The 16,619-nt window shown below is 47.6% G+C and overlaps 8 non-coding genes across 8 annotated transcripts; all 8 read right to left on the reverse strand.

Moving 5' to 3' along the window:
- Window positions 1-597: 597 nt before the first annotated feature.
- On the reverse strand, window positions 598-679 carry trnas-gcu (transfer RNA serine (anticodon GCU)). The gene has a single exon. It is a non-coding gene; the product is annotated as a tRNA-Ser (tRNA).
- A 1,155-nt stretch (window positions 680-1,834) lies between these two features.
- trnas-gcu (transfer RNA serine (anticodon GCU)) lies at window positions 1,835-1,916 on the reverse strand. The gene has a single exon. It is a non-coding gene; the product is annotated as a tRNA-Ser (tRNA).
- A 3,262-nt stretch (window positions 1,917-5,178) lies between these two features.
- Window positions 5,179-5,260, reverse strand: trnas-gcu (transfer RNA serine (anticodon GCU)). Its single transcript has one exon. It is a non-coding gene; the product is annotated as a tRNA-Ser (tRNA).
- Window positions 5,261-6,415: 1,155 nt separating this feature from the next.
- trnas-gcu (transfer RNA serine (anticodon GCU)) lies at window positions 6,416-6,497 on the reverse strand. The gene has a single exon. It is a non-coding gene; the product is annotated as a tRNA-Ser (tRNA).
- A 3,262-nt stretch (window positions 6,498-9,759) lies between these two features.
- Window positions 9,760-9,841, reverse strand: trnas-gcu (transfer RNA serine (anticodon GCU)). Its single transcript has one exon. It is a non-coding gene; the product is annotated as a tRNA-Ser (tRNA).
- Window positions 9,842-10,996: 1,155 nt separating this feature from the next.
- Window positions 10,997-11,078, reverse strand: trnas-gcu (transfer RNA serine (anticodon GCU)). The gene has a single exon. It is a non-coding gene; the product is annotated as a tRNA-Ser (tRNA).
- A 3,260-nt stretch (window positions 11,079-14,338) lies between these two features.
- Window positions 14,339-14,420, reverse strand: trnas-gcu (transfer RNA serine (anticodon GCU)). Its single transcript has one exon. It is a non-coding gene; the product is annotated as a tRNA-Ser (tRNA).
- A 1,155-nt stretch (window positions 14,421-15,575) lies between these two features.
- On the reverse strand, window positions 15,576-15,657 carry trnas-gcu (transfer RNA serine (anticodon GCU)). The gene has a single exon. It is a non-coding gene; the product is annotated as a tRNA-Ser (tRNA).
- Window positions 15,658-16,619: the final 962 nt, after the last annotated feature.

A 16,619-nucleotide genomic window follows, 5' to 3' on the forward strand; every position in this document is an offset into this window, starting at 1 on the left:
AGATTTTGGCCAAAGAAAACAGATGGTTTGAAAGAGGAGTTAAGGAAGCTATTTTTGTCAAACAACAGAACCCATCATTGAATCGGAATGGTGGTTTGAGGTTTAATTTGGACCCTGTGTTCAGCAGGTTACTGAGACCAAAACCCACAGCTCTTAGTCTTGCAAATGAGGTGAAGGCAGGGCCGAGCCAGAACAATAGATGCTAACAAGCCAGTATCAGAGTCGTTCATACCCAATTCAGGGAGCGACACTTCCCTTTTATCGTAGGTGTGAATAACAGGATAGGATTATACCACTGCTCCGCCCAGGCTTAGTGTAACGAACCAATAGGAGGAGGGTGTTGGCACACCAATTCCGCCCACTCTTACTGTATTTAAGGCCTAAGCTACCAGCACTTATTAGTTTGCTGACGAAGCTCTTCGGATGAGGAGCGAAACGTCCGACACCTTCTACACAGAAGTACAGATGACGTCTCAAGAAGCCTTTTCCTCGATGTCCATTGTAGTGACGACTTGCTTGTTTCCTTGCATGCTGATGACATTTCCGAAAAACACACGTGTGGTAAAAGAAGAAAGCAGTGAACTCGTAGCAATAGCCCGATGAGGATGGGATTCGAACCCATGCGTGCAGAACACAATGGATTAGCAGTCCATCACCTTAACCTCTCGGTCACCTCATCACTTTCAGCTATATTTTAAACATGGTCCCGTTGGCTCAAAATGTCTCTGCTTATGCGCGATTTCGCTGTTGTGGAAACTATGGCGGCCTGTGCGGTCGAAACGGAGGTATGGGGGGAATTAGCTCAAATGGAAGAGCGCTTGCTTCGCATGCGAGAGGTAGCGGGATCGATACCTGCATTCTCCACTGGGTAATTGGATATTTTAGTCTTCAGAATGTGCAAAGTCTGTGAAGGTTAGTGTATGGTAGCTAAAACTGGATGTGGTGCAGGGGGAAACGGCTCAAATTGCAGAGCGCTCCGGAAAATGGTGGAGTGCCATCAACGTGTCGGGGATGAGATCATGCCCCGAGTGGAAGCAGTTCAAATACCGTGGGGTCTTGTTCACGATTGAGGGAAGGTTGACGGATCGGTGCAGCGTCTACAATGACAATTTACCAGTCGATCTACGTTACTACCCTCACCTACACCTATGAGGTGGCTCGGGTATCTGTTCAGGATGCCTGGGGACTTGCTCAGGGCACGTTCTACATCTAGCAGCACACATTTCATGCTGAAGCTGAGGAGCCTTTGTGATAGAGTTGGGCATGTTTGAGGAAAAGCAAGGCCATATCGGTACAGCTCTACAATGCTCCTTTGACACCTGGCCATGTGGCGTTTGGTCAAACATCATTACTCTGATCTATGTTTTGGCAACCTTGCATCAGTCGAGTCCAACAAAAATCCATTACATCTGACGTCCACGTAAGATCTTGCTTAATTGCCACGTTGAGCTATGGAAAAGTTGCCATGTCGTTGTCATTTCGCAAGAAAGTTGGGAAACAGTTAAGACTGATGACCAGTAGTGGGATCCATTAAGTCCATTTCGGATCCATTGAGTGCGAAGACTGTGCATTGTCTGTAAGAAGTACTATATGGTAGCACGAATGTGCCACAGGGGGAATTAGCTCAGGTGGTAGAGCGCTCGCTTAGCATGTGAGAGGTAGCAGGATCGACGCCTGCATTCTCCAAAGCGTCTCTTATGGCTTTTTCCTGCCAACAAAAGGATTCTCGTTCTCCACTGTCGTGATGACTTGCTTGTTTCCTTGCATGCTGATGACATTTCCGAAAAATACACGTGTGGTCAAAGAAGAAACCTGTGATATCGTAGCACGAGCCCGATGAGGATGGGACTCGAACCCATGCGTGCAGAACACAATGGATTAGCAGTCCATCACCTTAACCTCTCGGTCACCTCATCACTTTCAGCTGTCTTTTTAACATGGTTTAGTTGGCTCAAAATGTTACTTCTCATGTCCGTTTTCTGTGTTGTGGAAAATATGCCGGCCAGTTGTCTCAAAAGGGGGAATTAGCTCAAATGGAAGAGCACTTGCTTTGCATGCGAGAGGTAGCGGGATCGATACCCGCATTCTCCACTGTGTAATTGAACATTTTAGTGTTAACAACATGCAAGTGCAAAGTCTGTGAAGGTTAGTGTATGGCAGCTTTGCTGCGTGTGGTGCAGGGAGAAACGGCTCAAATGGTGGAGTGCCAACTACGTGTCGCGGATGAGTTCCTGCCCCAAATGGAGCCAGACCAAGTACCGTGGGGTCTTGTTCACGATTGGGGCAAGGTAGGCGGATTCCGTTTTCTGTGTTGTGGAAAATATGCCACAACACAGAAAACGGCACAACACTGTCATCCGGCAGGAACTGGCACTCGAGCCGCAGCTCCTCCATACTGAGCGGAGCCAGATGAGGTGGCTCGGGTATCTGGTCAGGATGCCTGGGGACTTGCTCAGGGCACGTCCTACAATTAGCAGCACACATTTCATGGTGAAGCTGAAGAGCCATTGTGATAGAGTTGGGCATGTTTGAGGAAACACAAAGTCATATCGATACCCGCATTCTCCACTGTGTAATTGAACATTTTAGTGTTAACAACATGCAAGTGCAAAGTCTGTGAAGGTTAGTGTATGGCAGCTTTGCTGCGTGTGGTGCAGGGAGAAACGGCTCAAATGGTGGAGTGCCAACTACGTGTCGCGGATGAGTTCCTGCCCCAAATGGAGCCAGACCAAGTACCGTGGGGTCTTGTTCACGATTGGGGCAAGGTAGGCGGATTCCGTTTTCTGTGTTGTGGAAAATATGCCACAACACAGAAAACGGCACAACACTGTCATCCGGCAGGAACTCGCACTCGAGCCGCTGTTCCGCCATACTGAGCGGAGCCAGATGAGGTAGCATATGGTAGCACGGTTGTGTCACAGGGGGAATTAGCTCAGGTGGTAGAGCGCTCGCTTAGCATGTGAGAGGTAGCAGGATCGACGCCTGCATTCTCCAAAGTGTCTCTTATGGCTTTTTCCTGCCAACGCTCCTTTGCTCCTTTGACACCTGGCCATTTGGCATTTGGTCTGGCCAAATTGTCAAACATCATTACTCTGACCGATGACCAGTAGCGGGATCCATGCCCATATTTTTAAAACGTTCGTGCGAAACCTGTGCATTGTCTGTAAGAAGTAGCATATGGTAGCACGGTTGTGTCACAGGGGGAATTAGCTCAAGTGGTAGAGCGCTCGCTTAGCATGTGAGAGGTAGCAGGATCGACGCCTGCATTCTCCAAAGTGTCTCTTATGGCTTTTTCCTGCCAACGAAAGGATTCTCGCTGTCCATTGTAGTGCGTCTGTGTAGGCTCTCAGTCGTACAGGAGTTGTCCATCGAGGAAAAGGCTTCTTGAGACGTCATCTGTACTTCTGTGTAGAAGGTGTCGGACGTTTCGCTCCTCATCCGAAGAGAACACAAAAGGGTTTGTGGCGAGCATCAAAGACCTCAGATTGGAGCCAGAGGAAACTTTGGTGTCTTATGATGTGACTTCACTTTTCACATCTGTCCCCACCTCAGCAGCAGTCTCGGTGGTGAGGAAGAGACTGCTCGAGGACTCAACTCTGCATCGGAGAACAAAACTTAGTGCTGACCACATCTGCCAATTACTGGAAATTTGCCTTAACACCACATATTTTCAGTTTAGAGGGAAATTCTACAGACAAATTCATGGTTGTGCTATGGGCTCACCAGTCTCACCCATAGTGGCGAATCTGTACATGGAAGAGATGGAGAAACAGGCTCTCACATCCTTCTCAGGGACAAAACCAAGGCACTGGTTTAGATACGTGGATGACACCTTTGTCATAATCAAAAAACAAGAAATTCAGTCTTTCACAGATCACATCAATGCGGTGGACACCAATATCAAATTTACTCGCGAGGACACTAAAGAAAACCAACTAGCCTTCTTAGACTGCAAGGTAATTATAGGAAAGGACAGACAGCTACTTACAGAGGTCTTTAGAAAGGCCACACACACTGACCAATACCTGCTTTTTGAATCAAACCATCCACTACAACATAAACTAGGGGTTATTAGGACCCTCCAACATAGAGCGGAACAAATACCAACTAGTGCTGAGGGAAAGAAAAAGGAGACACAACATGTCCAGAGAGCGCTCTCAACCTGTGGGTACCCACGGTGGGCTTTTAACAAATGTCAAAAGAAGAGAGTAGGGAAAGAAACCCAAAAGCCCACAGAAGCAAAAAGGAGAGGAGTGGTAGTCCCTTATGTAGCGGGGGTCTCCGAAAAACTCCAGAGGATCTTATGGCAACACAAAATTCCTACCTATTTCAAACCAGTAAATACCCTGAGACAAAAATTAGTGCATCCTAAGGACAAGGCTCCAAACCAGAAACAGAGCAATGTGGTCTATTCCATCCACTGTAAAGATGAGGAATGCAAAGAGCACTACATTGGGGAAACTAAGCAAATGCTCCAAAAAAGGCTTTATCAACATCGCAGGGACAATGCTAGTGGTCCTCAATCAGCAGTACATCTACACCTGAAAGCTACCAATCACTCTTTTCAGGACAGCGAGGTTAAGATTTTGGCCAAAGAAAACAGATGGTTTGAAAGAGGAGTTAAGGAAGCTATTTTTGTCAAACAACAGAACCCATCATTGAATCGGAATGGTGGTTTGAGGTTTAATTTGGACCCTGTGTTCAGCAGGTTACTGAGACCAAAACCCACAGCTCTTAGTCTTGCAAATGAGGTGAAGGCAGGGCCGAGCCAGAACAATAGATGCTAACAAGCCAGTATCAGAGTCGTTCATACCCAATTCAGGGAGCGACACTTCCCTTTTATCGTAGGTGTGAATAACAGGATAGGATTATACCACTGCTCCGCCCAGGCTTAGTGTAACGAACCAATAGGAGGAGGGTGTTGGCACACCAATTCCGCCCACTCTTACTGTATTTAAGGCCTAAGCTACCAGCACTTATTAGTTTGCTGACGAAGCTCTTCGGATGAGGAGCGAAACGTCCGACACCTTCTACACAGAAGTACAGATGACGTCTCAAGAAGCCTTTTCCTCGATGTCCATTGTAGTGACGACTTGCTTGTTTCCTTGCATGCTGATGACATTTCCGAAAAACACACGTGTGGTAAAAGAAGAAAGCAGTGAACTCGTAGCAATAGCCCGATGAGGATGGGATTCGAACCCATGCGTGCAGAACACAATGGATTAGCAGTCCATCACCTTAACCTCTCGGTCACCTCATCACTTTCAGCTATATTTTAAACATGGTCCCGTTGGCTCAAAATGTCTCTGCTTATGCGCGATTTCGCTGTTGTGGAAACTATGGCGGCCTGTGCGGTCGAAACGGAGGTATGGGGGGAATTAGCTCAAATGGAAGAGCGCTTGCTTCGCATGCGAGAGGTAGCGGGATCGATACCTGCATTCTCCACTGGGTAATTGGATATTTTAGTCTTCAGAATGTGCAAAGTCTGTGAAGGTTAGTGTATGGTAGCTAAAACTGGATGTGGTGCAGGGGGAAACGGCTCAAATTGCAGAGCGCTCCGGAAAATGGTGGAGTGCCATCAACGTGTCGGGGATGAGATCATGCCCCGAGTGGAAGCAGTTCAAATACCGTGGGGTCTTGTTCACGATTGAGGGAAGGTTGACGGATCGGTGCAGCGTCTACAATGACAATTTACCAGTCGATCTACGTTACTACCCTCACCTACACCTATGAGGTGGCTCGGGTATCTGTTCAGGATGCCTGGGGACTTGCTCAGGGCACGTTCTACATCTAGCAGCACACATTTCATGCTGAAGCTGAGGAGCCTTTGTGATAGAGTTGGGCATGTTTGAGGAAAAGCAAGGCCATATCGGTACAGCTCTACAATGCTCCTTTGACACCTGGCCATGTGGCGTTTGGTCAAACATCATTACTCTGATCTATGTTTTGGCAACCTTGCATCAGTCGAGTCCAACAAAAATCCATTACATCTGACGTCCACGTAAGATCTTGCTTAATTGCCACGTTGAGCTATGGAAAAGTTGCCATGTCGTTGTCATTTCGCAAGAAAGTTGGGAAACAGTTAAGACTGATGACCAGTAGTGGGATCCATTAAGTCCATTTCGGATCCATTGAGTGCGAAGACTGTGCATTGTCTGTAAGAAGTACTATATGGTAGCACGAATGTGCCACAGGGGGAATTAGCTCAGGTGGTAGAGCGCTCGCTTAGCATGTGAGAGGTAGCAGGATCGACGCCTGCATTCTCCAAAGCGTCTCTTATGGCTTTTTCCTGCCAACAAAAGGATTCTCGTTCTCCACTGTCGTGATGACTTGCTTGTTTCCTTGCATGCTGATGACATTTCCGAAAAATACACGTGTGGTCAAAGAAGAAACCTGTGATATCGTAGCACGAGCCCGATGAGGATGGGACTCGAACCCATGCGTGCAGAACACAATGGATTAGCAGTCCATCACCTTAACCTCTCGGTCACCTCATCACTTTCAGCTGTCTTTTTAACATGGTTTAGTTGGCTCAAAATGTTACTTCTCATGTCCGTTTTCTGTGTTGTGGAAAATATGCCGGCCAGTTGTCTCAAAAGGGGGAATTAGCTCAAATGGAAGAGCGCTTGCTTTGCATGCGAGAGGTAGCGGGATCGATACCCGCATTCTCCACTGTGTAATTGAACATTTTAGTGTTAACAACATGCAAGTGCAAAGTCTGTGAAGGTTAGTGTATGGCAGCTTTGCTGCGTGTGGTGCAGGGAGAAACGGCTCAAATGGTGGAGTGCCAACTACGTGTCGCGGATGAGTTCCTGCCCCAAATGGAGCCAGACCAAGTACCGTGGGGTCTTGTTCACGATTGGGGCAAGGTAGGCGGATTCCGTTTTCTGTGTTGTGGAAAATATGCCACAACACAGAAAACGGCACAACACTGTCATCCGGCAGGAACTGGCACTCGAGCCGCAGCTCCTCCATACTGAGCGGAGCCAGATGAGGTGGCTCGGGTATCTGGTCAGGATGCCTGGGGACTTGCTCAGGGCACGTCCTACAATTAGCAGCACACATTTCATGGTGAAGCTGAAGAGCCATTGTGATAGAGTTGGGCATGTTTGAGGAAACACAAAGTCATATCGATACCCGCATTCTCCACTGTGTAATTGAACATTTTAGTGTTAACAACATGCAAGTGCAAAGTCTGTGAAGGTTAGTGTATGGCAGCTTTGCTGCGTGTGGTGCAGGGAGAAACGGCTCAAATGGTGGAGTGCCAACTACGTGTCGCGGATGAGTTCCTGCCCCAAATGGAGCCAGACCAAGTACCGTGGGGTCTTGTTCACGATTGGGGCAAGGTAGGCGGATTCCGTTTTCTGTGTTGTGGAAAATATGCCACAACACAGAAAACGGCACAACACTGTCATCCGGCAGGAACTCGCACTCGAGCCGCTGTTCCGCCATACTGAGCGGAGCCAGATGAGGTAGCATATGGTAGCACGGTTGTGTCACAGGGGGAATTAGCTCAGGTGGTAGAGCGCTCGCTTAGCATGTGAGAGGTAGCAGGATCGACGCCTGCATTCTCCAAAGTGTCTCTTATGGCTTTTTCCTGCCAACGCTCCTTTGCTCCTTTGACACCTGGCCATTTGGCATTTGGTCTGGCCAAATTGTCAAACATCATTACTCTGACCGATGACCAGTAGCGGGATCCATGCCCATATTTTTAAAACGTTCGTGCGAAACCTGTGCATTGTCTGTAAGAAGTAGCATATGGTAGCACGGTTGTGTCACAGGGGGAATTAGCTCAAGTGGTAGAGCGCTCGCTTAGCATGTGAGAGGTAGCAGGATCGACGCCTGCATTCTCCAAAGTGTCTCTTATGGCTTTTTCCTGCCAACGAAAGGATTCTCGCTGTCCATTGTAGTGCGTCTGTGTAGGCTCTCAGTCGTACAGGAGTTGTCCATCGAGGAAAAGGCTTCTTGAGACGTCATCTGTACTTCTGTGTAGAAGGTGTCGGACGTTTCGCTCCTCATCCGAAGAGAACACAAAAGGGTTTGTGGCGAGCATCAAAGACCTCAGATTGGAGCCAGAGGAAACTTTGGTGTCTTATGATGTGACTTCACTTTTCACATCTGTCCCCACCTCAGCAGCAGTCTCGGTGGTGAGGAAGAGACTGCTCGAGGACTCAACTCTGCATCGGAGAACAAAACTTAGTGCTGACCACATCTGCCAATTACTGGAAATTTGCCTTAACACCACATATTTTCAGTTTAGAGGGAAATTCTACAGACAAATTCATGGTTGTGCTATGGGCTCACCAGTCTCACCCATAGTGGCGAATCTGTACATGGAAGAGATGGAGAAACAGGCTCTCACATCCTTCTCAGGGACAAAACCAAGGCACTGGTTTAGATACGTGGATGACACCTTTGTCATAATCAAAAAACAAGAAATTCAGTCTTTCACAGATCACATCAATGCGGTGGACACCAATATCAAATTTACTCGCGAGGACACTAAAGAAAACCAACTAGCCTTCTTAGACTGCAAGGTAATTATAGGAAAGGACAGACAGCTACTTACAGAGGTCTTTAGAAAGGCCACACACACTGACCAATACCTGCTTTTTGAATCAAACCATCCACTACAACATAAACTAGGGGTTATTAGGACCCTCCAACATAGAGCGGAACAAATACCAACTAGTGCTGAGGGAAAGAAAAAGGAGACACAACATGTCCAGAGAGCGCTCTCAACCTGTGGGTACCCACGGTGGGCTTTTAACAAATGTCAAAAGAAGAGAGTAGGGAAAGAAACCCAAAAGCCCACAGAAGCAAAAAGGAGAGGAGTGGTAGTCCCTTATGTAGCGGGGGTCTCCGAAAAACTCCAGAGGATCTTATGGCAACACAAAATTCCTACCTATTTCAAACCAGTAAATACCCTGAGACAAAAATTAGTGCATCCTAAGGACAAGGCTCCAAACCAGAAACAGAGCAATGTGGTCTATTCCATCCACTGTAAAGATGAGGAATGCAAAGAGCACTACATTGGGGAAACTAAGCAAATGCTCCAAAAAAGGCTTTATCAACATCGCAGGGACAATGCTAGTGGTCCTCAATCAGCAGTACATCTACACCTGAAAGCTACCAATCACTCTTTTCAGGACAGCGAGGTTAAGATTTTGGCCAAAGAAAACAGATGGTTTGAAAGAGGAGTTAAGGAAGCTATTTTTGTCAAACAACAGAACCCATCATTGAATCGGAATGGTGGTTTGAGGTTTAATTTGGACCCTGTGTTCAGCAGGTTACTGAGACCAAAACCCACAGCTCTTAGTCTTGCAAATGAGGTGAAGGCAGGGCCGAGCCAGAACAATAGATGCTAACAAGCCAGTATCAGAGTCGTTCATACCCAATTCAGGGAGCGACACTTCCCTTTTATCGTAGGTGTGAATAACAGGATAGGATTATACCACTGCTCCGCCCAGGCTTAGTGTAACGAACCAATAGGAGGAGGGTGTTGGCACACCAATTCCGCCCACTCTTACTGTATTTAAGGCCTAAGCTACCAGCACTTATTAGTTTGCTGACGAAGCTCTTCGGATGAGGAGCGAAACGTCCGACACCTTCTACACAGAAGTACAGATGACGTCTCAAGAAGCCTTTTCCTCGATGTCCATTGTAGTGACGACTTGCTTGTTTCCTTGCATGCTGATGACATTTCCGAAAAACACACGTGTGGTAAAAGAAGAAAGCAGTGAACTCGTAGCAATAGCCCGATGAGGATGGGATTCGAACCCATGCGTGCAGAACACAATGGATTAGCAGTCCATCACCTTAACCTCTCGGTCACCTCATCACTTTCAGCTATATTTTAAACATGGTCCCGTTGGCTCAAAATGTCTCTGCTTATGCGCGATTTCGCTGTTGTGGAAACTATGGCGGCCTGTGCGGTCGAAACGGAGGTATGGGGGGAATTAGCTCAAATGGAAGAGCGCTTGCTTCGCATGCGAGAGGTAGCGGGATCGATACCTGCATTCTCCACTGGGTAATTGGATATTTTAGTCTTCAGAATGTGCAAAGTCTGTGAAGGTTAGTGTATGGTAGCTAAAACTGGATGTGGTGCAGGGGGAAACGGCTCAAATTGCAGAGCGCTCCGGAAAATGGTGGAGTGCCATCAACGTGTCGGGGATGAGATCATGCCCCGAGTGGAAGCAGTTCAAATACCGTGGGGTCTTGTTCACGATTGAGGGAAGGTTGACGGATCGGTGCAGCGTCTACAATGACAATTTACCAGTCGATCTACGTTACTACCCTCACCTACACCTATGAGGTGGCTCGGGTATCTGTTCAGGATGCCTGGGGACTTGCTCAGGGCACGTTCTACATCTAGCAGCACACATTTCATGCTGAAGCTGAGGAGCCTTTGTGATAGAGTTGGGCATGTTTGAGGAAAAGCAAGGCCATATCGGTACAGCTCTACAATGCTCCTTTGACACCTGGCCATGTGGCGTTTGGTCAAACATCATTACTCTGATCTATGTTTTGGCAACCTTGCATCAGTCGAGTCCAACAAAAATCCATTACATCTGACGTCCACGTAAGATCTTGCTTAATTGCCACGTTGAGCTATGGAAAAGTTGCCATGTCGTTGTCATTTCGCAAGAAAGTTGGGAAACAGTTAAGACTGATGACCAGTAGTGGGATCCATTAAGTCCATTTCGGATCCATTGAGTGCGAAGACTGTGCATTGTCTGTAAGAAGTACTATATGGTAGCACGAATGTGCCACAGGGGGAATTAGCTCAGGTGGTAGAGCGCTCGCTTAGCATGTGAGAGGTAGCAGGATCGACGCCTGCATTCTCCAAAGCGTCTCTTATGGCTTTTTCCTGCCAACAAAAGGATTCTCGTTCTCCACTGTCGTGATGACTTGCTTGTTTCCTTGCATGCTGATGACATTTCCGAAAAATACACGTGTGGTCAAAGAAGAAACCTGTGATATCGTAGCACGAGCCCGATGAGGATGGGACTCGAACCCATGCGTGCAGAACACAATGGATTAGCAGTCCATCACCTTAACCTCTCGGTCACCTCATCACTTTCAGCTGTCTTTTTAACATGGTTTAGTTGGCTCAAAATGTTACTTCTCATGTCCGTTTTCTGTGTTGTGGAAAATATGCCGGCCAGTTGTCTCAAAAGGGGGAATTAGCTCAAATGGAAGAGCGCTTGCTTTGCATGCGAGAGGTAGCGGGATCGATACCCGCATTCTCCACTGTGTAATTGAACATTTTAGTGTTAACAACATGCAAGTGCAAAGTCTGTGAAGGTTAGTGTATGGCAGCTTTGCTGCGTGTGGTGCAGGGAGAAACGGCTCAAATGGTGGAGTGCCAACTACGTGTCGCGGATGAGTTCCTGCCCCAAATGGAGCCAGACCAAGTACCGTGGGGTCTTGTTCACGATTGGGGCAAGGTAGGCGGATTCCGTTTTCTGTGTTGTGGAAAATATGCCACAACACAGAAAACGGCACAACACTGTCATCCGGCAGGAACTGGCACTCGAGCCGCAGCTCCTCCATACTGAGCGGAGCCAGATGAGGTGGCTCGGGTATCTGGTCAGGATGCCTGGGGACTTGCTCAGGGCACGTCCTACAATTAGCAGCACACATTTCATGGTGAAGCTGAAGAGCCATTGTGATAGAGTTGGGCATGTTTGAGGAAACACAAAGTCATATCGATACCCGCATTCTCCACTGTGTAATTGAACATTTTAGTGTTAACAACATGCAAGTGCAAAGTCTGTGAAGGTTAGTGTATGGCAGCTTTGCTGCGTGTGGTGCAGGGAGAAACGGCTCAAATGGTGGAGTGCCAACTACGTGTCGCGGATGAGTTCCTGCCCCAAATGGAGCCAGACCAAGTACCGTGGGGTCTTGTTCACGATTGGGGCAAGGTAGGCGGATTCCGTTTTCTGTGTTGTGGAAAATATGCCACAACACAGAAAACGGCACAACACTGTCATCCGGCAGGAACTCGCACTCGAGCCGCTGTTCCGCCATACTGAGCGGAGCCAGATGAGGTAGCATATGGTAGCACGGTTGTGTCACAGGGGGAATTAGCTCAGGTGGTAGAGCGCTCGCTTAGCATGTGAGAGGTAGCAGGATCGACGCCTGCATTCTCCAAAGTGTCTCTTATGGCTTTTTCCTGCCAACGCTCCTTTGCTCCTTTGACACCTGGCCATTTGGCATTTGGTCTGGCCAAATTGTCAAACATCATTACTCTGACCGATGACCAGTAGCGGGATCCATGCCCATATTTTTAAAACGTTCGTGCGAAACCTGTGCATTGTCTGTAAGAAGTAGCATATGGTAGCACGGTTGTGTCACGGGGAATTAGCTCAAGTGGTAGAGCGCTCGCTTAGCATGTGAGAGGTAGCAGGATCGACGCCTGCATTCTCCAAAGTGTCTCTTATGGCTTTTTCCTGCCAACGAAAGGATTCTCGCTGTCCATTGTAGTGCGTCTGTGTAGGCTCTCAGTCGTACAGGAGTTGTCCATCGAGGAAAAGGCTTCTTGAGACGTCATCTGTACTTCTGTGTAGAAGGTGTCGGACGTTTCGCTCCTCATCCGAAGAGAACACAAAAGGGTTTGTGGCGAGCATCAAAGACCTCAGATTGGAGCCAGAGGAAACTTTGGTGTCTTATGATGTGACTTCACTTTTCACATCTGTCCCCACCTCAGCAGCAGTCTCGGTGGTGAGGAAGAGACTGCTCGAGGACTCAACTCTGCATCGGAGAACAAAACTTAGTGCTGACCACATCTGCCAATTACTGGAAATTTGCCTTAACACCACATATTTTCAGTTTAGAGGGAAATTCTACAGACAAATTCATGGTTGTGCTATGGGCTCACCAGTCTCACCCATAGTGGCGAATCTGTACATGGAAGAGATGGAGAAACAGGCTCTCACATCCTTCTCAGGGACAAAACCAAGGCACTGGTTTAGATACGTGGATGACACCTTTGTCATAATCAAAAAACAAGAAATTCAGTCTTTCACAGATCACATCAATGCGGTGGACACCAATATCAAATTTACTCGCGAGGACACTAAAGAAAACCAACTAGCCTTCTTAGACTGCAAGGTAATTATAGGAAAGGACAGACAGCTACTTACAGAGGTCTTTAGAAAGGCCACACACACTGACCAATACCTGCTTTTTGAATCAAACCATCCACTACAACATAAACTAAGGGTTATTAGGACCCTCCAACATAGAGCGGAACAAATACCAACTAGTGCTGAGGGAAAGAAAAAGGAGACACAACATGTCCAGAGAGCGCTCTCAACCTGTGGGTACCCACGGTGGGCTTTTAACAAATGTCAAAAGAAGAGAGTAGGGAAAGAAACCCAAAAGCCCACAGAAGCAAAAAGGAGAGGAGTGGTAGTCCCTTATGTAGCGGGGGTCTCCGAAAAACTCCAGAGGATCTTATGGCAACACAAAATTCCTACCTATTTCAAACCAGTAAATACCCTGAGACAAAAATTAGTGCATCCTAAGGACAAGGCTCCAAACCAGAAACAGAGCAATGTGGTCTATTCCATCCACTGTAAAGATGAGGAATGCAAAGAGCACTACATTGGGGAAACTAAGCAAATGCTCCAAAAAAGGCTTTATCAACATCGCAGGGACAATGCTAGTGGTCCTCAATCAGCAGTACATCTACACCTGAAAGCTACCAATCACTCTTTTCAGGACAGCGAGGTTAAGATTTTGGCCAAAGAAAACAGATGGTTTGAAAGAGGAGTTAAGGAAGCTATTTTTGTCAAACAACAGAACCCATCATTGAATCGGAATGGTGGTTTGAGGTTTAATTTGGACCCTGTGTTCAGCAGGTTACTGAGACCAAAACCCACAGCTCTTAGTCTTGCAAATGAGGTGAAGGCAGGGCCGAGCCAGAACAATAGATGCTAACAAGCCAGTATCAGAGTCGTTCATACCCAATTCAGGGAGCGACACTTCCCTTTTATCGTAGGTGTGAATAACAGGATAGGATTATACCACTGCTCCGCCCAGGCTTAGTGTAACGAACCAATAGGAGGAGGGTGTTGGCACACCAATTCCGCCCACTCTTACTGTATTTAAGGCCTAAGCTACCAGCACTTATTAGTTTGCTGACGAAGCTCTTCGGATGAGGAGCGAAACGTCCGACACCTTCTACACAGAAGTACAGATGACGTCTCAAGAAGCCTTTTCCTCGATGTCCATTGTAGTGACGACTTGCTTGTTTCCTTGCATGCTGATGACATTTCCGAAAAACACACGTGTGGTAAAAGAAGAAAGCAGTGAACTCGTAGCAATAGCCCGATGAGGATGGGATTCGAACCCATGCGTGCAGAACACAATGGATTAGCAGTCCATCACCTTAACCTCTCGGTCACCTCATCACTTTCAGCTATATTTTAAACATGGTCCCGTTGGCTCAAAATGTCTCTGCTTATGCGCGATTTCGCTGTTGTGGAAACTATGGCGGCCTGTGCGGTCGAAACGGAGGTATGGGGGGAATTAGCTCAAATGGAAGAGCGCTTGCTTCGCATGCGAGAGGTAGCGGGATCGATACCTGCATTCTCCACTGGGTAATTGGATATTTTAGTCTTCAGAATGTGCAAAGTCTGTGAAGGTTAGTGTATGGTAGCTAAAACTGGATGTGGTGCAGGGGGAAACGGCTCAAATTGCAGAGCGCTCCGGAAAATGGTGGAGTGCCATCAACGTGTCGGGGATGAGATCATGCCCCGAGTGGAAGCAGTTCAAATACCGTGGGGTCTTGTTCACGATTGAGGGAAGGTTGACGGATCGGTGCAGCGTCTACAATGACAATTTACCAGTCGATCTACGTTACTACCCTCACCTACACCTATGAGGTGGCTCGGGTATCTGTTCAGGATGCCTGGGGACTTGCTCAGGGCACGTTCTACATCTAGCAGCACACATTTCATGCTGAAGCTGAGGAGCCTTTGTGATAGAGTTGGGCATGTTTGAGGAAAAGCAAGGCCATATCGGTACAGCTCTACAATGCTCCTTTGACACCTGGCCATGTGGCGTTTGGTCAAACATCATTACTCTGATCTATGTTTTGGCAACCTTGCATCAGTCGAGTCCAACAAAAATCCATTACATCTGACGTCCACGTAAGATCTTGCTTAATTGCCACGTTGAGCTATGGAAAAGTTGCCATGTCGTTGTCATTTCGCAAGAAAGTTGGGAAACAGTTAAGACTGATGACCAGTAGTGGGATCCATTAAGTCCATTTCGGATCCATTGAGTGCGAAGACTGTGCATTGTCTGTAAGAAGTACTATATGGTAGCACGAATGTGCCACAGGGGGAATTAGCTCAGGTGGTAGAGCGCTCGCTTAGCATGTGAGAGGTAGCAGGATCGACGCCTGCATTCTCCAAAGCGTCTCTTATGGCTTTTTCCTGCCAACAAAAGGATTCTCGTTCTCCACTGTCGTGATGACTTGCTTGTTTCCTTGCATGCTGATGACATTTCCGAAAAATACACGTGTGGTCAAAGAAGAAACCTGTGATATCGTAGCACGAGCCCGATGAGGATGGGACTCGAACCCATGCGTGCAGAACACAATGGATTAGCAGTCCATCACCTTAACCTCTCGGTCACCTCATCACTTTCAGCTGTCTTTTTAACATGGTTTAGTTGGCTCAAAATGTTACTTCTCATGTCCGTTTTCTGTGTTGTGGAAAATATGCCGGCCAGTTGTCTCAAAAGGGGGAATTAGCTCAAATGGAAGAGCACTTGCTTTGCATGCGAGAGGTAGCGGGATCGATACCCGCATTCTCCACTGTGTAATTGAACATTTTAGTGTTAACAACATGCAAGTGCAAAGTCTGTGAAGGTTAGTGTATGGCAGCTTTGCTGCGTGTGGTGCAGGGAGAAACGGCTCAAATGGTGGAGTGCCAACTACGTGTCGCGGATGAGTTCCTGCCCCAAATGGAGCCAGACCAAGTACCGTGGGGTCTTGTTCACGATTGGGGCAAGGTAGGCGGATTCCGTTTTCTGTGTTGTGGAAAATATGCCACAACACAGAAAACGGCACAACACTGTCATCCGGCAGGAACTGGCACTCGAGCCGCAGCTCCTCCATACTGAGCGGAGCCAGATGAGGTGGCTCGGGTATCTGGTCAGGATGCCTGGGGACTTGCTCAGGGCACGTCCTACAATTAGCAGCACACATTTCATGGTGAAGCTGAAGAGCCATTGTGATAGAGTTGGGCATGTTTGAGGAAACACAAAGTCATATCGATACCCGCATTCTCCACTGTGTAATTGAACATTTTAGTGTTAACAACATGCAAGTGCAAAGTCTGTGAAGGTTAGTGTATGGCAGCTTTGCTGCGTGTGGTGCAGGGAGAAACGGCTCAAATGGTGGAGTGCCAACTACGTGTCGCGGATGAGTTCCTGCCCCAAATGGAGCCAGACCAAGTACCGTGGGGTCTTGTTCACGATTGGGGCAAGGTAGGCGGATTCCGTTTTCTGTGTTGTGGAAAATATGCCACAACACAGAAAACGGCACAACACTGTCATCCGGCAGGAACTCGCACTCGAGCCGCTGTTCCGCCATACTGAGC

The sequence above is a fragment of the Dunckerocampus dactyliophorus genome, chromosome 14, assembly GCF_027744805.1.
Source record: "Dunckerocampus dactyliophorus isolate RoL2022-P2 chromosome 14, RoL_Ddac_1.1, whole genome shotgun sequence".
Classification (NCBI taxonomy): domain Eukaryota; kingdom Metazoa; phylum Chordata; class Actinopteri; order Syngnathiformes; family Syngnathidae; genus Dunckerocampus; species Dunckerocampus dactyliophorus.